The sequence below is a fragment of the Camelus ferus genome, chromosome 3 (genome assembly GCF_009834535.1).
Source record: "Camelus ferus isolate YT-003-E chromosome 3, BCGSAC_Cfer_1.0, whole genome shotgun sequence".
Lineage (NCBI taxonomy): Eukaryota > Metazoa > Chordata > Mammalia > Artiodactyla > Camelidae > Camelus > Camelus ferus.
This window is the reverse complement of record NC_045698.1, coordinates 113,568,715-113,588,069: the sequence shown is the minus strand read 5'-3', so window position 1 is coordinate 113,588,069 and position 19,355 is coordinate 113,568,715. Positions and strand designations below refer to the sequence as shown.

The following is a 19,355-nucleotide window of genomic DNA, read 5'->3' as shown; positions in this document are numbered from 1 at the left end:
AGCACCCCCATTCATCCAGCAGCTCAGAGAAAAACCCCCCAGAATCATCATGGATGCCTTGACTTCAATTTCTCAGGAACAGACCTGTCGTCTCTACCTCTTGAACCATCCCGCACCTGCCATGGTCACCTCCCTGGCCCAGGTCCCCATGAGAACTGCTCAGCTGCTCCCTCTTCTACTCCCTCAACACATCACTCCCTGCTTAAAATGTTGACAGCTAATTTTTATTTTTTTTATCGGAGACTGAAAAGCAAAACAAAAACAATAGCACAGTCACTTCCCACTGTGCTTAAAATAAAACCTTTATCCTGGCCTACATGTCCTTGCTGAGCTGGCCTTGTCTGGGTCTCAAGCTCAGCTCCAACATGCTCCTTTTTGCTCCTCTAGCCACGCTGGCCCCTCTCTCTTCTTTTTCTGATTCTTACATACTCCAAGGTTTACTCCTGCCTCAGGACCTTTACATGTGCCTAGGCCCTTTGCCTAAAATGCTGTTACCCCCAGATTTTCACCTGGCTGTGTCCTCTTCATCCCGACTCAACTCCAGTGTCACCTCCTTGGAGGGGCCTTGGAGCCTGCCCACCCTCACCATCATTACTTGCCATTACTTGCCTTCCTATGTCCAGCATCTCTACCTGCTGTTTCCTTGTTTGTCCGTTCAGTTATTTGTTTATTGCCAGTCTTATCTCCCTTGAAGGTATGCTACATGAGAGCAGGGTTTATTTACGTCACTCAGAGCTGTAGCCGTAGAACCTGGCCTGTGGTAGGCCCTCAGTTATTCCTTCTTGAATGAAAGAATGGCTTGATCTCCTCCATGTGCCACGCTCCGTTCTCAGCACTTTAAGTGTATTATCTGACTGCATCTCCCAGCGGCAACCCGGAGAGAGAAGCCGCAGCTTAGAGAGGTGAAGTGACATGCCCAAGGTCATGTAGCGAGGAAGGGATGGAGCCTGGATTCAAATCAGCCAGCCCCTCAAGACCACATGAGCAGTTTTAACAAAGGGCTGATCCTCAGAGCAAACCCTCATGCTGCATGAGTGAATGAAGAAACTACAAACACCTGGACCGAGTGGCATGGCTGAATGACAACGTTTCCAGCTTCAAGAGCTGGCAGTCTTCATCTTCTTGGCTCTCTGTTGTTGGAGTGGAGAAAGAGCAGAGGGCTCTCACTGACGGAGGGACTCTGCTCTGCCAGGTGCTCTACCCAGTCACCCTGGTGGTTATCTGCTCTGTCCAGAGACTGGCATGTCACCCTGGGCGGCGGGGGAGGGGCCCCAGGGAGCATCCTGGTAGCTGGAGGCGCTCCCAGGGCGGCTCTGCTATCTTGCGAGAGAGCCGCGTCTCTGGCTGGCTGCCCACCCGCCTGCCAGCCGGAGCTCCCTGGCTCATCAATCGCGCGGCTGCGCTCTACCAGGCTGGATCTCAGAGGAAGACAAGTCAGCCGAAGATGGAATGGGCCGCAGGCTCAGGAGGAAATCGAAGACACTGGGAGGTGGAGTGGGGGGAGAGGCCCAGAGAGACAGCTGAGGACGAGATCGACGCCCCCTCCGCTAAGGAGGGTCGATCTGGGGGAGGAGGCAGGGGCAGGGTTCCCACTGGAAAAGCAGTGGGGTGAGCAGAAGAGGTGGAGAAAATGGCTGGTGTGGGCGGGGGTGGTTTCCCATTGCAACGGAAATTCAGTCTTCCCTGGTGCCCTGCTGCCTCCCGCAGCCCCGGGGAGCGGGCTGACAGCTCTGGGGAGGCGGGCAGCTCCTGGCGGCTGAGTGACTGATTTACCGCAGGCTCGGCTGCCCCCCAGCCCTGCTGTGGCCCCCGGTGGCCTGGCTTCCCGGCACCCCCGTCTCCCCACCCCCGCGGGGAGCCGGGCGGCGGGAGTGGCTGCGGCGGCTCGGTCTTCCCCACCCCTCTCCTTTCTCAGATCTGAGCCTCCTGGGACTGGAATTGCGCTGTCTCCCTGGAGAGGCTCTGCGGAAAGTCAGGAAGTCTGTGCCGAGGACTCCTTGGAGATCTCCAAGTCCAGAGAAGGCAAATCCGCAGACTTTTGTTTTTGTTTTTCTTTTCAGTCTACATAGTTTAAAAAAAAAAATCCGATTTCTTGCTGGTATTTAAAAAATCCAACGATCTGGCAACTCTGAGTTGGCTTTCCCAGAGCTGAGCCCCCGACACCGCCTACACCCCTCTGTGGTACTGAGCACAGCCCCGTGGCTTGGAGGTTTCCACCGCTCACCTATTCTCAACCCCCGACTGGGGAAGGTGAGGCCCACAATGGGTCCCAGGAGGGATGGTTAGCCCGAGGACGCAGAGGCCTCCTAGTCTCATGTCCCAGGGCTGCCTTCTGTGAGGTGTGATCTGGGCAAGTAACCGAAGAACCCCTCAGAACTTCTGTTTACTCATTTATCAAAGGGAGATAATCACAGTGAACTTGTGAGGACTAAATGAGATACAAGCACATTTAGCTTTTAGGACCATCCCTGTATGTTTACCAGGAAGATACTCTTAGTTTTGAGTAGGTAATATGTGTGATAATATATACATTCCAGTTAATATTCACACACACACACACACACACACACACACACACACACACAGAACTACGCCAAAACTCAGTGGCTTGAAACAACGATATATTATTGTCCCTTGCAGTTCTGTGGCTGACTTGGTTCATATGAGCACATGGCAGCTGAGTACGGTCATCTGAATGCTTGACTGGGGCTAAACTTGCAAGATGGCTCCTTCACATGACTACATATGATGTTAGCTGGAGCTCAGGTGGGACTGGGGACCACAGTGCCTACAGCGGGGCACTCCATGTGGCTTAGACTTCTCGCAGCATGGAGGCTGGTTTCTGAAAGAAGAAAGTGTCTTTGGTGTCGCTACATGACCTTTGATGACCTAGTCTTAAAAGCATCACTTTTCATAGCATCACTTCCACCATCCTTCATTGGTCTAAGCAGATGTAAGCCCGCTCAGATGGAACAGTATGGGACACAGAACCCCCCACCTCTCAGAGAATTTAGGGCCACTTTTTTTAAATCACCACAACATATATGTAAACTGAAAAACAAGTCTCACTTCTACCCCACTCCCCCAGGGCTGAGTTACCCTCCCTTACAGCAACACTACTAACCAATTTTCTGTATTCCTTCCAAAAGAGAGTCCACACATGCACAGGTGTGAGTGTTTTGCCTATACAGATATCCCTGCTATCTACCCTGGTCTTCCAAACGCTGTTCCAATTCAGGAACCACATGGATTCAGGTAGCCTCTTGGATGAACAATTTACTAGCAAACTCTTGCAGTTTGCTATCTGAAATGAAATCTAGGAGTCAGAGATTCCCATAAGGTAGCATCCGTTGCTTTGAAGCCCTACTGTCTGAATTCAGAAACCAAGTAGATGTGGATAGCAAGAGATGTGTGTAGAAATACACACAAAACGTTTCTTCCCCGCTCCCCACCAAACTGAACATGAGCGTACTGGACACGCTGCTCTGTGCCTTGCATTTTTCTCTTAATAATTTGTCTCGAAGAGCAGCCTGTTTCAGCACATAGAGATGTCTCTTTCCTGGTGGGTGCACAGAGTGTTCCATTGTTCAAGTGCACCAGGATCTGCTTAAGCAAATCACCTCCTATTGGCTACTTTTTCCCCCCTAGTCTTCTGTGAATCATAACCCACACCTCAGTGAATAGCCTTGCCCAGGAGCCTTTATGCACTTGTGTAAGATTATCTGCGTGATACATCCCTAGAGGCAGAATTCTGGTCCAAGGGAAACGTTCCCACCAGCATCTCTCCGCCATCCTGGCAGGACAGGCTCAGGCTCCGCATCTCTCGGGTTCTGGCCTGGACCTTTGGCCCTTGCCCGTGCTGTCGCCTGTGGGATCCTGCGTCCCAGCTGCTCACTGAGGTTGTGTCAGAGCCCGCAGGGGTGAGGAAAATATTGGAACTCTGCAGGGACAGAGATGATGGCCTTTGCAAAAGGAGGGTGTGGGGAGCTGGGGGACACCTTACCCCACTTATTTGCCTCCGGTTTTGCAGCAGCAGCAGCTGCGTCTATTTCTCTCCGACCCCAAAGCGGTGGCTGGGGAGCTTCAGGCTGCTTTCACTCCCTCTCAAGAGAAACACGATGCTTGCTTCTTGTGGCAGCTCTGCACCCAGCTGTTTAGAGCCATCTGTAGAAGCTTCCAGATGTTCAGAGGCCCAGAGGAGGAGGCACCATCAGGAGCCCCAACTGCCTGTTCCCCAGCCTTTCACTGTCCCAGAATGCCCATAACTGCTCTTGTACCAGACACAATATTAAACCAGGAGTCAGGGACCTAAATTCCTGTTTATGGGCACAGTTGCCTTTATGTGCCCTGCATTTTGATGGGGAGGCTATGACGCACGGTGGGTATGCAGGTCATTTACTGTTTATCCTCAGAGCCATGCCCTGTCCTTCCCCTGCTGGGCTCTCATCTGGGTGTGTTGAACTACATTTCCCAGGCTCCCCTGCCCACTGGCTTCCTGTTAAGTTTGGCCAACGGGAGGCACTGGCAGATTAGAGAGCAGGGGGTGGGGAGAAGTCGGGATGTATCCTTCACACCACCGCTCCTGCCGCCTCTGGCAGTGACTCCAGAGGATGGCCCCTGCCTCCGGTGTCCTAGCTCCTACCACGTGGCCAAAGTCCCTGGGTAGTGATGTCCTTCCCACTGTTGTCAGTCTCCAGGTTGCCCCACTTTGCCTTGGTTTTCATCTCTTCTAGCCCCTGTCTAACTAGTTGCCCATATTAAATTCCTACTCCTGAGCTCTGTGGTGTGGGTTTTGGTTTCCTGCCTGGACCACTACTGATGCAATGGGTGAGCATGTGGACTCAGGTCAAACCCTGTGAGATCCTGGGCAAGTTATTGACCTCTCCGTGCCTCGGTTTCTTCATCTGTAAAATGGGAATAATAATAATAATAGTACCTATCTCCTTAGCTTACTGTGGAAGTCAGCTGGACTCATAGTTTGTAAAGTGCTTAGAACAATGCCTGGAATATATCAAGCATAGTACCAAGCTTAGGTTTATTCATTTTTTCTCATTTAGTCCTCACAACTTCTCTGAGAGGCAGGGGCTGTTATTGTCCCAGTTTGATAGATAAGGAAACAGAAGCACAGAAAGATAAGGTGACTAAGGTCACGCAGCTGTAGCGACAAGATTCAGACCAAGTCAGTGGGACTCCAGCATGCAGCCGCCCCACCATGCAGCCCCCCCGAGATCACATGCGGTGGGCAGGCTGGGACCTTGGATGGGCTGCCGCAGCTCCAGTGTACCTGGTGGGCACTGGGTGTTTGGCCTGCCTGTCACCATTTCCTCACCCACAGCCCATCCTTGCAAATGGGAAGCCAACACAGCCAGCATCCTGCTCCCCAGGCCAGAAGGAAATGGGTGAGACTGTGTCCTGGATGGGAAGAGGGGATGGAGAAGGAGCTTAAGACCACTTTCCCGCTCCTTATTGGTCGCTGAGCTCTTCTGTGGTGGTAGATAATTGTGCTCAGGGTTTTACGTGCCAAATGGCTTAAGAGTCTTGGAGCTACACGTAAAGGAAACCCAACTATATTGACTTAGGGCAAATGTGAATGAATTTGTTCTGCAAACTGGGAAGTCCAGGAGTGGATTTGGCTTTAAGCAATGCATCTTTTTTAATTAAAAAAAAATTTTTTTTTTGGCAGGGGATAGGTAATTAGGTTTATTTATTTTTATTTTATTTTATTTTACTTTAATAGAGGTACTGGGGATTGAACCAAGGACCTCCTGCCTGCTAAGCACACACTCTACCACTGAGCTATCCCCTCCCCGCCAAGCAGTGCATCTTGATGTTGTCATCAACATCATCGTCTTTGCTTTATTTCCTTCTAAGAAGTGACTTTATCCACGGGTAGATGGTCTCTCTCCAAACTCACATTCTCCTAGATCTGTAACCCCAGAGAGGAGAGACCCAGACTCTGGTTAGCTTGCTTGTGTCTTGAGTCCATCCTGGGGACTCACCACTGTTGCCAAGAAGAAGATAGCGTGACTGGCTGGCTGGTCAGTGCCCCATCCCTGTGGCCTGGAAGAGGCCAAGGTGCTGTGATGGAAAGTCTCAACGGAGCACCTAGAATGGTGTGGATCCCCAAAGAAAGGGAGGCTTTGCAGGCAATGTAAAAAGACAGAGTAAAGAAATGAATTCCTGACTGTGTCCCCAGATACACCTTACTATATTGAATCCCTACTATCATTACTTTGTTTTGCAGAAAAGGGGACGGACACAGACAGGTTGAGTATGAAGGCCACGCTTCTTAGCCCAGCTAGGATGGGGGCCCAGGGTTGCCTGTCCTCACAGGCCCTGCAGAGCTCAAGGACTGCGTGGGAAAGGGAGGAATCGGGAGTGGGAGATGAGATGGAAGATGAGGCTCTGGGCCCTGCCTTCAGTCATTGCTGATAGGAAAACCCAAGCTTTCGCTGTGGGCACCGAGCTCCCAAGACTTGAGCTCTGGGGCTCTGTGCGCAGCTCTGACCGGAACCCGAGCTGGAGATCCTTTAGCGTGTCTTCTCCTCTGTGGGCACAAATCTGGCTTGGCCCGGGCTTCAGATTTGGGGCTGAGCTGTGTCGCTTGCCATCTGTGTGTGTGTACCTGCAGGAAGCAGTCCTCGTCAAAGCCCCTTTCATTCCCTCATTCCCTGGTGGAAATGCCCTGCACCTCTCCCCACGCCAGCTCTGCCCCAGCCAGTCCCCTTGACGGCCTCAGCCTCTCTCATCCCCTGCAGGTTGAATGTCACGCTGCTCCGTTGACCTGCCTGGACAGCATTTCCTTTCCCCTCTGTTCACCTGACTCCTTATCATCCTGTGGAATTCAGCTCAGTGGTTACTTCCTTCAGGAAGCTTCTGTGACATGCCGGCCACTCTCCCCAGCCTAGAGGTACCTTCTCTGTGTTTATTTCTCACATAGCAGTAATCACGTTCTGATGAATTTCTTCTTCCTGGTCTGTTTTCCTTCCCAAATTCTAAGGTCTCAGAGGTTGAGAACTTCATTTCTAAACACAATTGATACTCCATAAATGTGTGTTGAATTAACAAATGAATGACTAAAGGGCACCACTGGGACCTGGGACATTCCCTTTTGCAAGTCGAGGCGCTGGCCAGGGCTGCCTAGGGTTTATGTTGGGGGTGCTGACAGGGCAGGAATGCAGCCAGGATCCTTGGCTTCTTGGGAAAATTCCTGTAGTTGCAGGCAACCAGGGCAGGATTTCAGAGGCCCAGGTCCTTGCTGGAGTCTCTGTCCACCCCCCCAAAAGTAGATAAAATAGAACTTACTCCTTAGGCAAATTACAGAGTAAATCATAATTACATAATATAATTATATAATAATCTCACGTGGAATGTTGGAGTCCTGGAAGCCAATGTCAGAGGTAGATTTTTTGTTGGTAAAACTGATGTAAAAGAAGAAAAACCTTCCTTCTACCCTCTTAGGTTTTGTATTTGGGGGCCCGCAGATTAAAGCCAACAACAGCCAGATCAGTAATAAAAAAGATAAGTTTAATCACTTAATATGCAGGAGTTTACATAAAAATGTGACTTAAGGAGGTGGTTAGAATTTGGGGTTTATAGACCATCTTAGTAGGGGAAGGGGAGGAGGGAGAAGGGCACTTATAGGAAAACAAGTGACTTTGAGGAAAGAGAAATGGGCCCTTAGGAGACTAGATGAGAGATATGATAGCTTTAGGACAATGTCTGTTCAGGCAGGTAATTCCAGTCTCTGGTCAGTCTTCCCTTTTTGCTCCCCAGGGAGGGATTTAGGACAGTTGAGTTCTTTTGAGAAGCTATGCTTTTAGGCAAGTAAGAGATAGCAAGAACTCAAATGCTTTCTGCTCAAAGTGATTTTTATGCCACAGCGGCATATTCTTGACTTTTTCACTGAAAAGTCCAGGGATTCAATACTTCATCAGTTATAGCTGGATCCAGGGGCTGAAACCATTTTGTCAAGTCTCAGCTGACAAATCAATGCATCCTTCAGTCTGGTCCCCTCGCCCTCCCTCTACTTCTCACCCTCTTTTTCCACGCTGTCTTTTCCTGTGATGGCTTCGTCCTCAAGCAGGCTCCTCCCATGTCACGGCCAGATGGTCTCCAGCACCTCCAGATGTGCGGGAAGCCAATTGCTGGCAGTGCCTCTTTTCCCAAGAGTTCCAGCAAAATTCCTTGGGTTGGGTCTCATTGGACCCAGCAGAGGAAGAAATCGGCTGATCAGCCGGGCCCGGCCCAGCACACACACCTGCCCTGGAGCCAGGCAGGTAGAGAGGCCAGGTCAGCCTCACCCAATCTGCCTGGACTGAGAGTGGAGGAGGGGTGGTTTCCCGGAGGGTAACTAGGGTGCTGCTAACAGAAGGAAGGAACGAAGTGGATTCCTGGCGAGGGAAAACCAGAGGTGTCTACTATACAGAGAGAGGTCTACAGTGTGAGAAAAGCTGAATCGTAGTCATGGACTCACAGAGTCTCAGAGGGTCAGAGCTGAAAGGTCCCTTAAAAGTGGGTTCTTGCAGCCCTTTTGTGACAGCTGCTTCCCTGGTGCCCCAGGGAGCGCCATCCTGTCCCTGGCTGTTGCCTGACTCCAGGGAGCCTGAGGGGTCGGTGGGGGGAGGAAAGGCGCCCCGGTATCCTCCTCCCCTCGCACTGCTGGAAGACTCTGGGTCACAGCTGCCCACCAGGGGCCTTGGTTATGCTCCTTCCCAGTGTGCTCTGGGCTCTGGCCATCTGCCAGGCTGGCGGGCAGCCATGCTGACTGTGGACTGTAAACTCCCTTCTTGACACGGAGGCCCAGTTGGAAAGATATCCGGGGCTCCTCGGGAGCTAGAAGCAAGCCAGGGAGCAGGCGGGAGTCCAGCCTGAGGCCGAAGCCCAGGGCCCGCCTCTGGCCGAGGATGCCCAGTCTCCCCTCTCCTCCCCTCCATCCACCAGCCCTGGGAGGTGGGGCACCGCCCCTCCAACCACAGACCGGAGCATCCTGTTCAAACCTGTTCAGACACTCTTGAGGCCTGGGGCCATTATGCTTCTCCCAAAGGAGAGCTGAAAGCTAGAGGAAAGGATGGTTTACTAAACAAAGCCTTACAGCCTGGAAAGGCCAGGCCTTCCCCTCCCTCTTCCCCTCCTTTTTGCTGAACCGGCAGAGATTCAGAGGCTCAGCAGAGGACAAACCAGGTCTCAGAGAGATTCCCCTGCGGCTCCTGCCATCCTTCCTTCCTTCCCGCCCTCCTCCTCTCTTCACTTGTCCCTCCACAGAACGTTCCAGCAGAAAAGGAGCTTTAAAAACACCTCCAGAGATTACAGACTGGCAGATCATGGTTCAGAACATGTTGTATTTGGCCCTCCCTCTGTTTAAGAAAAATCTGAGCCAACATTTTAAAAATTGGGAGATTTCACATAAAAATTCATGTGTCCAGCCACTTTTGAAAGCTCGTAAGATCTGCTAACACCAGGTCTACGTGTCCACACTGGTGATGCTCTGTCAGCCACTTGAGTAGACCAAGAGGTGACATCCCACAGCTGCCCCTGCAGATAGGGAGTGGGCAACAGTCCCCTTTTGTCCCCTCCACTGAGACCCACTGCCCATTACCGTTTCCTTCACCGTTGGCACTTTTGTCTTTATTATTTTGGATTGTTTGCCTCCAGGGCTCCATTAGAAACAGAAAATGAGAGAGTCGCATGTTTTAAAGAAATCAGAAGAGAGCCTTCTTTGTAGAGGAACTGAATATTCCTAGATGTTTCTATTATTAGCTTGGCCCCAGTGAGCATTTGGGTTTGCAAACTCAATGTAATCCAGCCTCCTAATTTTGCAGAAAGACTAACCTGGGCCCAGGAAGGTGCAATCCAGTCTCTGACCAAGAGTGTGTCGTGAGCCAGTGGAAGGGTATCTCTGTGCCCACACTTCCTGGATCGGGGCTTTAGGCTCCCTCCCTCCACACTGCTCTCAGCAGAGATGAGGGCATCCTTTCTGAAGCAGCACCGCTCTCTTCTCTGGTCCCCTTGTTTCCAGAGGGAGCCTTTACAGAGGAGACAAGCAGCTGGATGGGAGGCCTGGACTCCCTGCCTCTCAGAAGCCTTCCAGGACGGAGGGGTGGGCTGAGACCGGCCCAGGGCTCTCATCTGCAGAGCTGCCTGGAAGCTGGCAGCTGGCTTGCTTTCCAGGACCCCAGGCTCTGGGAGGCAACACTGTCTCACCGGATGGGAGACGTGTCTATAGAATCTTGCTGTTTGAAGAATGAACTGCCTGGAATAAAGGACGTTCCCACCCTCTTAGAGATGGCCAAGCAAGGCTCAAGGCCACTGATGGGATGGTGTAAGGAGATTAGAGGAAGGGGGTCCAGGTCGAGCTGAGGTTAGTTTTTGGAGGTTTTTTGCTAAATATCAGAAGTTTTGGGAAGCCCCTAAAATCACAGAGTTATGTGTCTGAAGAGAGTATTTATGCCTTTTTTCCCACCACCCCCCCACCCCAGATTCACAAAGGGTCACCTGAGCCTACAAACAGCCTACAAACAGGTTATCAAGCAACTGGGCAGGTAATCTACCAAGAGGCAGGACAGGGCCAAGTGAGGGCACAAGACTGCCTGTGGCTTGGGTCCAACTCCCCGTCCACTTACCAGCCATCGGCCAAGCCATTCCAGTGGCCCCTTACCCTCTGCCTGTTAGAGAAGAGAAATAATGGGACCTACAGTGTACTCTTGTTTTTAAAGGTTAAGTGAAGTCACAACAGTAGTTGTCATGGTATTAGCTAATAATATTGCTCATAGTCCTTTTAACTCTGAAATTCAACTGTGAACGGGTTCAAACACCTTGAATGTGCACGATTGGTAGGGCTTAGTAGAGTCTTTTTTTTTTTCCACTTTTTTTTTGTGTGTGTGGGGGAGGGTGGTAATTAGGTTTACTTATTTATTTTTTGAGGAGGTCCTAAGGATTGAACCCAGGACCTTGTGCATGCTAGGCATGCAGGCTACTGCTTGAGCCACACCCTCCTCCCCCACAGCCTTGTACTTTTGCAGGAGGCAGTGCTGATGGGAGGACTCTTTACTACTGGAACAGCAATCTGTGGGGGGGGAAAGGAGGGGATGCTGCATAACTCCACTTAGAACTTTCTTCATATGCCTTGAACCAGTTACACTTCTTATGGCCTTAATTTCCACGTCTATGAAAGGGGAGTCATGACAGCTCCTACTTCCTAGGGTTGTGCTGGAGATTAAGTAACAATCGTTTTAGGCCCTCAACCAGTGTCTTGCACATGAGAAAGTACTCAGTAAACTGTATTTGTCAAGAGGTGGGAATAGCTCAGTAGCTGAGTGTGTGCTTAACATGTAAGAGGTCCTGGGTTCAATCCCCGGTACCTCCATTAGAAAAAAATTTTTTAAAAACATTCTATTTGTCACCATCCCTCTGGGTAGGGAGTTCTTTCTGAAGATTCTAGCATCACAAGGCATGGATTTACTTCACTGCACATACTAAGCCTCATTTGTCATCCTTGAAGCTTCCTGAGATTTATGTTTTACATGTTCAGGCTCCCCTCTTAGACCAAAGGCCCTTGGGGACAAGAAATGGCAGCCACCAGAGAGAGTGGAAAGAGTGTGAGCCAAGAGCAATGAGTTCTATGCTCTGCCACCAACCGGCAGTCATGTCTACTCTGGATCTCAACATTTCATTTGGATGAAAAGATAGCTAATTATCCCGCTGCTCCCCTGTACTGAGTGCTGTTAAAAATGACTAAAGATGACAATTTACATGATACAAATGAAAAACAGCAGGACCCTGTGGGTCCTCCCAGGTACAAATCCTTTCCCCCCATTTCTTGTGTATAAGAAATAGGTTTCAGTCAGCCTCCTTGACCTTCCCTGAGTTCCAAAAGGCAGACTCAAATCAGGGAAGGGAGGGAGTGCAGAGACAAGGGAGGAACAGTCAAGAAACAATGGTGCAGCCTTGGGGCAGGGTCCTGGTTCCTCCTCGGGGAATATACATAACTACATCTGGAGTTTTTCTGCCGGATCTAAGGCCCCGACCCAGGAGGAGGATGGCAAACGGGCTGAGCACAAGGCTCCTGGAGCATCGCCCTGTTACCTTCCCACCAACCAATCAGAAGAAAGTCACACACCCTGCAGCCCTCACCCCAAGTTTTGTCTATAAAAACTTTCCTCCCCCAAACCAATGAAGAGTTCCAGTTTTTTGTTCTTTTTTGAGTTATTAGCTGCCCATCCTTGCTCAACCCTGCAATAAACTTTTCTCTTCTCCAAACTCCGATGTTTTGGTTGGTTTGGCCTGTGTGTCAGGCATACGTACTTGTGTTTGGCAACACAAACGCTTTAACACTTCACGAAACGGGCAGTCTACGTTCCCAAGTGTCTAAAGAACTGCAAAATGGGGCAGAAGGCAGGACGCTTTTGATAGGGTAAAGAATAAGGAACAAGGAAGAGAAAATCAGAAAATTAATAAGGAACCAGGAAGTAAGTACAGAGCCCAGAGTTAGCTTGGTTCTCGGGGACTGGCTGACCAGGTGGGTAGACTGTGTCTGTGATCAGGCGGAGCATTTACAGGGACGTGGAAGTGATCTAAGTTTTGGTTTGCTGACTTGGCACCCCAGGCTGGAGTGGCTCCATCTTGGGCCTAGAAAAGTATTTCAAGATAGTGCACTATGCTGACTGTTGGCAACTGATCTCATTTAATAAGTACCTTGGGTTACTATCATCCCATTTCACAGGTGAGGAAACTCAGGCTCAGAGAGGCAACAAACCTGACTTCAGATTGTCACAGGGCATAGGGCTCGCTGCCCAGGGCACAAAGTAGCCAATATGACGACACCGACTTTGGAGAAAAGAAAGAACTTTATTGTGAGGCCCACCTGCCAGGAGACAGGAGGCGCGGCTCAAATCTGTCTCCCCTTCTGGGGTTCCGTCAAACTTCCGGCCTTCCTTTCCAGTCATGTCCCGGCTTTTTGGTTCCGTGCGTTGGTGGAAGGGGAGGAGAAAGTTTGGTTCCGGGTGCTGTGTGAGGTCCAGATTCTCTCCTCTGCGCATGCTTTGGCTGCAGCACTTGTTTTGTTCTTTGTCTCTGAAAAACAGCTCAGGGTCTTGTGAGAACCAGGACGGGGCTGTCTTGGGGCTGATTCTGCGGTGACAAGAGCACACAGGAGGTAAGGGATGGACCTAGGTTTAGACCTGGAGCTACACATTTCACTACTAAGCTGACCTGGTTCAACACAATGGTGTCTAAGAACACAACTCCCCAAAGTACTACTGCACAGCCACGAGTCAGCATTCGAGAAAAGTCAGTCCCACTCTGGGTTGTTTCATCCCCCCCCGACTCAATCTTACCCACCTCATATCACACCCCACGCCTGCCCTCAGACCCCCAGTGTTTCTCCTGGGTTACCTGGACACTGGGTCAGCAAAGGAGAGACTGGTACAAAAATATTTCTTTAAAAAAATTTGTTTTTCAGTTGGGAGGTAATTGGGTTTATGTACTTCTTTCTTTTGGTGGAGGTATCGGAGATTGAACCCAGGACCTCATGCATGCCAGGCATGCACTCTACCACAGAGCTACACCTTCCCCCTAAAAAAGTCTTTATTTTATTTACTCTCCTTTTCTAGGCCTTGGAGATAGGAACTACTTCTGGTCCACACAGCTAAATGCATCTCTTGGGCTGATGGCTTCTCAACAGTTACTGACATAATTTACTTAAAGTGCCCCTGCGTTGGATGGCGCTTTGACAAAACAAGGCTTGATCTAATCCCAGGGTGACTGTGGACAGCCACTTATTCTGTGACCACCGGGAAAAGGGAAATAAGAATTACCTCAGTTCTTATTCACCCCCCCCAAAAAAAAAAAAAGAATTTTGACAAGAGACAAAAAGCATGACATAAACAAGATTTTTATTAGTGAAAAGATGGTACACACCCGAGAATTGGGAGCAGGCCAATCCATGAAAGGGAAAAAGGGAAAACGGCGCTGTTCCTTTGTTCTTCCTGTTGTTATATCCTGGCTCAGGGGCTTTTTCGTGATTGATTGATTTGTGGCTCAGGTTCTTTGAGTGATCAGACTGATTGACAGCTCAGGTTCCTTGTGCTCAGGCCGATTGACAACTCTGGTTCCCTGCGGTCTGGCACTCCCATCCCCTTTGGGGCAGGTTCGTTGGGTCAGGTTACGCCGAGTCCTTCTCTTACGCGCAGCTGCAGTGTTTTGATTTTAACTGGCTTCTTTTTCTGGCCCTCATTGAGAGAAAGTAAAAATTTCTGGAGCCCGTTTTCTTGAATGCAGACACACTGCCATTTTCTGGATTGTTCCTTTCCTCCTCCACTCCCCCTACCCAGTGCTCATTTCTATCTAACCTGCCTAGCAATTCCACAGACGTTTACTCAGTGCCACTAATTGCCAGATGCAGCCCTAGGTGCTGGGCCAGAGTGGGTCAGAGTTACTTTTTGGTGGAGCAAGGGGAAGAATAAAACCAATGAGTACACACATGAGCAATTTCAGGTGAGGATAAATGTCAGGGAGACAATAACACGAGGCGAGAGATGGAGAGTGAGGAGCCGTGGTGGGTACAAAGCACATTCTCTGAGGTGCAGTCAAGCTTCCCTCCAGCCAGCTGTCGTGTGTTTACACTCCACCTTGGCCTTCATTCCTCAGAAGATCTCCAACAGAAAGGTATTATTATCCTTATTTTTCTAAGAAGGAATGTGGCTTCCAGAAATTAAAGAACTTGCTCTAAGTTGCTAAGTTACTTAGTTTACTGGGATGTGAACCTCAGCCCTTGCTTTCCAAGTCCATGTACTTCTCCAGCATCTTCTTGGCTTCACTGTAAAATGATTGTGTTGGACTCCTAACAGTCTTTCCTTTAAAAATCATATACATATAAAGACGGAGTCAAGGAGTAACCTATAATGAAAAAGAATATGAAAATGAATGTATGTATATGTATGGCTGAAACATTATGCTGTACACCAGAAATTGACACATTGTAACTGACTATGCTTCAATTAAAAAAATAAATAAATAAACAGAGATACAGCAAATGAAAAAAAAAAGAGTGAGCCAAGGAGATCTGGTGGCAACTGGTGCCTCTAGGAGCAGGTGTTCTGGCTGTTTTCTCTCTGCACAAGGAATAAAATCCTAATTATGACACAAAAGCCGGGAGGGCCAGGCTAACTTATTTTCTGCCTGCCCTTGGGGTTTCAGAGAAAGTGTATCATTGATTTGGCAGCTGCTGGAACAGGTCAGCAGTCAAGACACCAAATGCAAATGCCCCCAGGCCTGGAAATTCCTGCCTTGGTGAAGACAAAGAACGGCCCTCAGGCAGTTATGCGGAAGGGCTCACCCACGTGGACCCCCCAGCTCCTGCTCTGCAGGGGTGTGGAGTCCTTCCAGAGATGGAGTCTGGTGGTTTCAGGCTCATAGTGATGCAGGAAGCATGAATGTGGGGCGAGGGGATGGCCATGTCCCAGGTCTCGGTTGAGCCCCTGGGATGTGCCCTGCCAAGGGTGGGTCCTTGGCTTTGCACAGGGAAGAATGAAAGAGTGAGCCACAGCTGAGTAAAGGTAGACTTATTTAGAGAGATATATACTGCATAGAGTGCAGGCTGTTTCAAAAGGCAAGAGAAAGGCCACGAGGTGTGGGGGGTTGTTAGTTTTTATGGGCTTGGTAACTTCATGTGCAAATAAGTGGAAGGATTATTCCAACTGCTTTGGGGAAGGGGCTGGGATTCTCAGGAACTGGGCCAACCACCCACTTTTGACCTTTTATGGTCAGCCTTGGAACTGTCATGGCGGCCGTGGGTGTGCCATTTACCACGATAATATATTACAATGTGTATGATGAAGCTCATGGTCTATTGGAAGTCAAATCTCCTGCCATCCTGGGCCTCAAGGTGTATGGGAGTTGAGTCTTTCACCGTCTTGGTGCTAACTGCTGCGTCATTCCTTGGATGGCTGTGCCCTAACCCCTTCCTTCCTGTCTCGTTAGGAGCCATAGCTTTGGCCTCCCAGCGCCACCTCCTCCAGCTCTGCAGCAAGTGGCGCTCCAGGGTCCCCTCCGCTGTGTGTGGTCCCTGACGCAGCCCACAGATACGTTAGCCTACTCGCTTGCCTCTGTTCCCTTAGCTCTTGGTTCCTCCCTTTTATTAGAACACTTCTGGGAAAAAAGTGGTAATAATGAATTTTTGGCCCTATGCTAAAAGGCCTTACACAATCATCTCACTTCATCTTTTTTATGGTGGTGGTGGTGGTGGTAAAAAATACGTAACATAAAATTGACCATCCTAACAATTTTTAAGCATACAACTCAGTGGCGTTAAGGACATTCACACAGTTGTGCAACCAGCCTCTGGTAACCACTGGCCTACTCTTTATGAGTTTGCCAATTCTAGGTATCTCATATAAGCAGAATCGCAAAATATTTGTACTTTTGTGTCTGGCTTATTTCACTTGGCATGACATCTTCAAGGTTCATGGTATGGCATGTATGCAGATTTTGTTTATTCATATATGAATAACAGCCTACTGTATGTATGGACCGCATTTGGTTTATCCCTTCATCCATTGATGGACATCCAGGGTACTTCTACCTTTTTGCTATTGTGAATAATGCTGCTATGAACATGGGTGTGCAAGTATCTGTTCAGGTCCCTGCTTTCAGTTCTTTGGGGTATATACCCTGTTGACTGAAAGAAAAATGAACAATGTAAAAGTTGTGAGTTAAGTTCTATTTGGGGAACTTAACTGAGACTGTAGCCCGGGAGACAGCCTCTTAGGGAGCTCTGAGGAGCTGCTCTGAGAAGGTGAGGGAGGAGCCAGGATATATAAGAACTTTTTTGCTAGGAAAATATGTAGTCAAGCATGAAAAGACGCCATGAAAAGATCATGAAGAACAGACATCTCAAGTTAATGATGTTAGTGGTTTTCTGTGTATGGGGTAATTTGAAAATTTTCCTTAGATATGCATCTTAACTCTCTAGGGGCCAGTGTATCCAAAGCACAGACTGTTTCCTGTTTTTTCTCCATCCTCAGTTCCCCTCGGGTGGGCAGCGGCAGTGGCTAATGGCTTGAGCCTTGTAGGACTGGGTGGTGTTTTGGGAATCCTAATTATCAGCCTTCCGGTTCCAACCAGTCTGGGGTCTGTGGGCTTGGGCTCAGCACGAAGTCATGATCCTCCACCGGAGTGGGGGCTCTTAGTTCCTGCAGAACAATTCAAAGATGTGTCCGATTGTTATGCATATCCCTTGAGGATGAACTCGGACTCTGTTTTTCCTCTGAACTATTGTTTCTTGACTGCTGTTCCTTCGTTTCTGCATGCGCTCACTTCCTTAATTAGTAACAGTTTGAGTCTGCTCTTTGGAACTCAGGGGAGGCCTAGGTAGAGCAAAGCCTTTTTCTACAAACAAGAAATGGGAGACACAAGGGCGCTTTTGCACCCAGGAGGGCCCCACAGGATCTTGCTCAGTTTCAATTACACAAAATGTTATTCAAGAGGGGGAGGATACAGCTCAAGTGCATGCTTGAGCATACACAAGGTCCTGGGTTCAATCCCCAGTACCTTCTCTGAAACTAAATAAGTAAACCTGATTACCTATACCCCCACCCCCACAAATGTTATTCAGTCACAGTTGTGACAAGTGCAAGGTCTTCTCCTGTTCTGCCATGGCCTGTCACCAGGCCCCAGAGCTGCTACGTCCATCTCTCACCCAGTAATTAGGGGGGTGTCGGGGAGGGGGAAGATTCCCCCTCTAAGCTTGTTGAGTTCTGTGGCCAGACGAATAATAAGATTGACACGAGAAGATTAACAGGAGAAAAAGAAACACATTTTGGGGGTAGGGGTAGGGGTAACTAGGTTTATTTATTTTTTAAATGGAGGTCCTGGGAATTGAACCCAGGACCTTGTGCATGCTGAGCAGGCAGGCACTCTACCACTGAGCTGTCCCCTCCCCCAAGAAACACATTTTAATTCATGTACAGAGAGGTCCCCTAGAAATGAGACCTAAGAAATGGCCAGAGCAGGCAGCTTTTATATTTTTTAGACAAAGAAACAATACATTTGTGAGGAATTGACAGAACAGAGAAACTTAGGCTTTGGGTGCTCAATTAATGAAGAAACTAAACAGAGCTTGGGCTTGGGGTAGAAAATTAAAAGAAGTAACAGGGTTTGTTTATATAGGCTTCTTGGCCCCAATTCCCTATCTTTGGTGATAATGGTGTCCTTCTATCTCCAGATGGAGGGAGGACGCCTTTCAAAGGAGAGAGGTATTTCCTGCCTTCACGGAGACAGAAAGGAGGGTCAGAGTGTCCTCTTGCATTGCCAGCTTCTTAAGAAACTTTACTTCAAAATAATCAATATGCCATTGAGGCACATTTTGGGGTGGCCTACCCTGGACCCCAACAGGGGCCTTTCTAACGTGCACATCTAATCCTGTCACTGAATCTGTTAAGATTCTTCAGTGGCTCCCTGAACCCCTCTAAACTAGCTTATCACTTCGTGTGTGCTCCCGTGCACCTTCCCTTCTCCGTGGCAGTGGGACGGAAGGTTGGGATGTGCAGATCTCCAGTGCAGCCCCTGCCCAGGGTTTCTCCACCCTGACATTACTGACATTGTGGGCAGGACCATTCTTTGTAGCGGGGACTGTCCTGGGCATTATAGGATGTTAGCAGCATCCTTGGTCTCTGCCCACTAGGATGCCAGTAGTACCCCCTTACCCCAGTTGTGACGACCCAAGCTGTCTCCAGACATTGCCAGAGGTCCCCTGGGCGACAAAGTCACTCTACACCTGCTCACTTCTCTATCCTTTGTGACTGCAGAAGCATTTACCCACCTGGCAAACTCATACACACACAGGTGTCCCTCCTGGATACTTCCATCAAGATGTACCTGTGTTTCCCCCACTAGACTGTGCACATCCCGAGGGCAAGGATTGTGTCCAATTCATCTTGGTGTCCCCAGCACCCTGCTTAGCACCTGGCTCTGGACTGAACCCGCTTAAGATTTGTTGGATGAATGAATGAGTAAATGAAGTATGAATTGTTCATCTCTCCTGACAAATAATGACTTCCTTTTGCAGAGAACAGTCCATCTCTGGGTTCCTAGTATCCCCAGGAGGGTTTGCACTTAGCCAGATAGTTCTGTTAACATCCACGTTTCCATATCCCTTATCATAACTCGCCATTGCCTACCAATGACAGGGAAACAAAGGTGTCTGGAGGATGTCCTAACTTTTAAAGTTGAGGACATAGGGGCAGTATATGTAATGGGTCGAGGGCAGTGCTGCCGAATAGAGTTTTTCTTGATGATGAGGGAACTGTTCTAATAACCTGCACTCATCAAATACAGTAGCCACCAGACACATACGGCTT

The 19,355-nt window shown here is 49.3% G+C and overlaps 1 protein-coding gene across 1 annotated transcript in view; it reads left to right on the top strand.

The window, feature by feature from the left end:
- PWWP2A (PWWP domain containing 2A) overlaps positions 1–19,355 on the top strand; it is an 85,478-nt gene that overhangs the window by 10,764 nt on the left and 55,359 nt on the right. Inside the window, exon 2 of the mRNA XM_032477218.1 lies at positions 6,759–6,910. The gene's annotated coding sequence lies outside the window, so the exon portion shown is untranslated. The remainder of the gene's footprint in view (positions 1–6,758; positions 6,911–19,355) is intronic.